We start from the raw sequence: 6,000 nt of genomic DNA on the forward strand, positions 1-6,000 counted from the left end.
AGCAGAGAAACTCAACATTAAAAAAATTTCTCATGGCTGTGACTGACTCTTCTCTCAAAGAACCCCAAATACACCAAACCATTACTGGATGAACCCCGTCAGGCAGGATAAAGTAAATTCCAGTGAGGAGCTGTGGGCAGGGCTGGCCAAACCCCTGGCTGTTCCCAGCACTTCTGCCTTCCCATCCTTTTTTACCAGGTGTTGGAAAGTGCAGTCCAAAGGGGTTCAAATGCTGCCCATAAACGCTCCCTTCAGCCAGAGGGCTGTTACCTTCCAGGGTTATTTTCATTCCTGGGCATCAGCTGGGGTACAGATGGCTGTGCAGTTACTCACTGCAGAACTAGGTCAGTGGCAGCACTGGTATCAGGAAAAAATAAAAATCCTGGGGTTTAGCCATCAAAACCATCCAAGTAACAGCAGCCTAATGGACAAAATAAAATCCCTGAGAGATCTCATCAGCCCCACTCTTCACAGATACAGCATTGAGGACTAAGGCAGTGTCATTACTGACACATATTTATTATTTTTTCACTAGAATCCAATCATTCCTACAGGAGTTAATCCTTCTGCATGACCTTATAACAATACATAGCCAACTTTTTTTTTTACACTGGCTGTTATCTAGTTAGTTTGAAATAGTTTATAGAATAAAGGTTAACAAAGGTTAACAAAGTCACTACTATTGTACTAAATCATGCTGATGTTCCATGGATCAAAGACAGGTGCCCATGTTCCTTCAGTTCCTGGTTTAATACAAAATGTTGTGCAGCCAAAGCAACTTAAGGGAGTTTCCTCTCCTCTTGCTTCTTCCAGGGCTGGTTTTCCAATTCTCACCACTATAAGCAGTTGCAAGGAACAGGATTTTTGGCTGCAGCATGGAGCAGAAGGAAGCAACTATGTGCTGGGGAAAGCAAACTTGCAAAAAACTACCTTAAATTGACATGGCTTCTTTTAGTCATGTAAATCTTCACTAGGAGTTTTGACTGAGTAAGGTTACATGATTTGTCCCTGGTAAAATATATAAGGGTAGATCTTTAGGTGGGAACAATCAATTAATATCTGGAAACCTCATTAAAAAAGTAAACAAATATTTAGTCAACTAAATTTTGTTTTTCCATCTGAAACCATGTTGTGAGCACATTTAAGTACTACACTAGCAGTATTTGGGATCTTTGAACCCATAGGAAAATCTTCAGAGAACTTCACAGCACTGGGACCTTTTCACTTTCTGATTCAAGGGGTTGTACCAGTCTGGATAAGTGTTTTTAATTAATTTCACTGCTTAATATTTTTTTCTCAAAGCAGCTGAACTTAATTTCATATGGCTTATAGATCACCAGTGATCCCTGGGCCTCAGAGCAGAATCTGCTCAAGCCATTTAAATGGAAATGAGTCTGAGTTGCTGCTGGAAGGGGAGAAATTGCCTTCACCCCATGTCTCCCCTGTGCACCACACCAGCCTTGTTGCAGCCCCAGTATTTGAACTCTGCTGAGCTGGTTCAGTTTGCTGATCTGGCAGAAGCTGATTGGGGTTTTATTTAGTTTCCTGATGGCTTATTGAGCTGAAAGAGGAATTGAGCTAACAGAGGAATTGGGTGAATTTTGAGTCAATGTGAGGAGAAGGGAGAGAAAAGAGAGAGGAGAATGCTACTGAGCTTCTTTCAATATGAGATGGAGCGTGGGAATGAAAGATAAAAAGCATCAGGGCCTGTCCCTCCAACCTGGGATCCCCTGAGCTCATTGCAGAGGCATTTACCTGGAACACAGATGTGTATCCAGCACTCTACCATCAATGATTTACCAGAAATCTGCATTGAGTCTGATAATGATTCCACACAAATTAATGGCAAAACTCTTTTCTTTAAAAGAGAGCCTTCAAAAAAGAATCAGGGCATTTTGCTCAGGGAATGTGTTATTCATGCAAAGCTGGACACTCTCATTTTTCCAGATATTTATAAAACCAGAATTTAAACACAGCTTGTCACTACATTAACAAATGTGTTCAAGAACCACACTTGCAGACAGGTATTAAAAGAGCAGCACAAAGTGCAAATGAACAGCTCCCATATGAAGGGTGATTTGTTCATTCCTTTAAACACTGTAAAATGCCAGAGAAGTAAGAAGAGAGGGAATCACGGTTCCCCTGAGGCAAGGGTCCAGCTGAAGTGCAGCAATGCCAGCTGCTGTCTGCTTTTGTCATTATGTATATGCTGCTCTCCTCTGCACTTAGAAAAATCATTTCCAAGGGGGGATCCTGGCAGGCTGTCACTCCAGCTACAGAGCAAGCCAGCAGCTGACTCTGCTTTCCCTCACAACACTCCAGCACAATGGGGGCTCTGTTACAGGAGGCTAAATGAATCATGTGGTCCTTAGATGTCAAAGAAAAAGGAGCATTACACAATTAAATTCCAGATGCAGAGCAGGGCAGCTCTGCCATGGTCCCAGCAGTGGAGGAGGACTTAAAGCAAAAATGACCAGGGGACAACAGAGATACAGAACATGAAGGTCTGGGTTTTGACGACAGACTAATTTAGAATTATGACTGACAACAGGTATTTCTTTCTTGTGTGCTTTTGTTTTCTGCAGCGGAGCTTTTAAATGTGTAGACCCAGCAGGATCTGATATATTTCTCTGCAATGTGGACTCTGGTTATGGACTCCTCCCTCACAGAAGTGTTCAAGGCCAATGCTGGACAAAGCTGGGAGCAACCTGATCTAGTGGAAGGTGTCCCTGCTCAGGGCAGGCTGGGTGAAGTTAGGTATCTTTAAGGTCCCTTCCAACCCAAACCATCCTGTGATTCTATCAGTGTAGCTTTTGAAAAAAAAAAATCAGGCTGTCTCCCAGTGCAACTTGAGCACATATTTTCACAAGGAAGAGCAATATTATTCTAGTAATCAAACACTAAAAAGGGTCTCAGAGGGCTCCAAGCAAACCTGTCTCATTAATAACAGAACATTCAGATCTGGTGCTAGTTTGGCCAGGAGTCTGGAAATGCCAGTTAATCATTTAAATTCTGGAATTTCCCTGAACTTCAGAAGGCATTGGGATGACAGAATGATATCAAAGCCATTTTACACTTAATATTTTAGGAAGTACATATTTTCTTTTCTATGAAACATTCCTCCTAATAATAACCTTATCCTGCAAGCCATGCACAATGGGATTTTTCAAACTTCTGCAAGAGTTTTCACTATAGAAAAAAACTCAGGACCAAATTTCAAGATGCTTTTCATGCAGTAAATTTGCAAGAAGTTATTAACAGAAAACAGGAAGTACACAAGGTGTCAGTTCTGAAGGTCCTGTGAGGGGATATACAAGATGCTACACCTGATCTCTGCTTTTCAAATTTGATTTTATATACATTAAAAGAAGCAATTTTCCTAGATACACCATGTGAAATTCTATTAGTCTCATCTAATGATGGCAATTGACTTACAAACCTGGAAAAGATTTCTTTTTTTATTTAATATGTGCAATTTCCTTTTGTTTTACCATTCTGATTTATAGCATTTAGGCAAAATTACTTGCAATATATATATATATTTATATATATAAAGGTGCTTTGAACTCAACACTTCTCACAGAGCTGAGGAAAGCTCCTCAATGGATGTATTTGGGGCTTCATAGCTGTGTACCCACTTCCATGCAGTAAGTTAAGGGCAAAAGGGAGCAAGTTGATTATTTCCAGTTCCCTGCTCTATTGACAGGAGCAGATTTCCAATGTTAGATAACTGTGCCCCAGGCGAGCTCTGTGGCCATTGGCAGGGTCACTTCAGGTTATGGTCACAGATTCTCAAGCCCAAGAGACCAGAGTGTACCACAAATAAACTGAAATTCAATTAGTGTGTTAGAAGAGGTTCTACTGAGCCTCCCAAAACTGCCCTGAGATACCTCTGAAATACCATCAAATTCCACAGACCATGCTGCTTACCATGGACATCCATGGGATTGAGGTGTCTCCTCTGTGCTGGTGTTTGGGATCTGCTGGGGGGGAAAAGAGAGCAGCTGGTGCCAAAGGAAGTGCAGGGAGGGACTGAGACATCCCAGAGCTGCTCACATCCATGTGCTTCTAAGCTTGGCTCTGGTTCTGCATCCGTTGGATCCGTGGGGCTGTTCAGCCCTTGCTGAGAAACACCACATGGCAGAAGTATTAACTGAGCTTTCCAGGGAACAGACACTGCTTACAGAGCAAGACAAGAATCTCCAGTTAACCAACTTATTTCAGTCAAGAGTTCGTAGGGAATTCTCATAAGATTGGAACTGGAAAATTAAAATTTTGCACCAGTAGAAGCATGAGAGATGTGAACCTTGCAAGCCAAGATCTGCCTGGAACTGCTTTTTGGCATTGTCCCATCACACACATCTTCAGTTTGACAAATGAATCAGTCAAGCAAGAATTGCTCTAAATCATATCAGAAATCACTTTTTCAGGTTATCTACAAAAACCTTGAAAGTACAGGATTTTGTTTTTGTGCAAATTCCCCCCTAAATTAAACCTCCCCCCCAAAGTATCCAAAACCATTTAAGAATGACTAAACTGTACATGAGAGGGAGTGTAACCAACAGCCAGTAACTTGGCAAGGGCTGCAAAACACTCCTGAAAGTGGGACACTATTTTTAGGTGGTTAACTCCTGCTGAGGCCTCCTAGCAGTGCTGGAGTTGCTCAGTGCTGCCCCTGAACCCTCAGCTGACCAGTCCCAATGCTCCTATATAAACACATTTCCCTCTGACTATCCAGGCTTTCATCCCTGACCCCTTTGTGGCAGCTGGAGCTCTCCTCATCCCTGGACTGAGAATAAAAGTTCCTTGTGGAACACCAGGCTTCCATCCCTCCTTCCATGTTGCCCAGATGTTCCCTGAAGAGCTGCAATCACTGAGCAGCCCTTTCCAGGGCTCAGAGCTGAGATCACTCTCAGCAGGGCAGGGAGTGCCTGTGTGCCCCAGTGTCCTTCTAAGGATGCTTCTCTGGGAATGTCATGGCTCCCACACCACCAGCAGGCCATGAGACACGCATGAAATGCTGCACCAAGAATGAACTCCCAGAGGAGAAGTGCCATTTCATATTCATCATGAAAACCAGGTAAGTATGTTTATTCCTGAAAGGTTCTGAGTGTATCAGCATTGCTTCACATTTCCTACTATTTATTCTGAGAAATGTTTATCCATCTGACTGGAGTATTCTAGCTGGAAATGTATGAATGAGGTTTTTTTAAAAATCATCAGATAAATGTTGCAGCTATTTAAGAACAAGTCTCAGTGTAACACTGTCCTCTCAAGGTTAAAATAAATAACCTGACAACCCCTTAAAGGAGCTCTCTTCCTTTACAGTTCAGACTAAAGATCTGGCAAGGACCAACTACTGCCCAAGTGCTTGAATTTGACTCATTGGTGAAATCTAAGTATTCTAAATTTAAGACTGAATTTTAATCCCTGAACAATCACTTCACATAAATTCAGTAAAGACTTGATGTATTTAAGTTTCCATGCAGTCACTCCTCAGCTTACAAAATTAGTCTTGAAATTTCTTTTGTGTTTCCTGTATTATTTCTGAATTACCTCCTTTACAAAGAATTAAGTTTTTCAGACTTAACATTTTTTTAGACTAAACTGCAGCTTTGAGGAAGGTTTACAAATAGCTCAAGGGACCCTTCTTCTCTTCCCTCAAACTGAGCTTGGCACTGACCAAGCCAACAGCAGTTGCAGGGCGTGCTGGCACAACCTCAGGTGCTACAGCCCTGAGAAGAGCACCTCATAGTTCAAATCAGCTAATTCAGAAAGTTTGCTTTTACCGTCTGGCAGAGGATCTGACACACAGTAAAATTTTGACTCAAATTTTTTTACTAAAGATTTTGATCACCAATGAGAATATCACATATCATATTAATACAGAACTACATTGCAGAGCAGTGCAGAATTGCCATCATTAGCTACAAGTGCCAAATCAGAGCATTCAGTCCTCAAAGTGCCTGTGAAATCACACACAGAGCACTTACAGGTATG

The sequence above is a fragment of the Poecile atricapillus genome, chromosome 13, assembly GCF_030490865.1.
Source record: "Poecile atricapillus isolate bPoeAtr1 chromosome 13, bPoeAtr1.hap1, whole genome shotgun sequence".
Lineage (NCBI taxonomy): Eukaryota > Metazoa > Chordata > Aves > Passeriformes > Paridae > Poecile > Poecile atricapillus.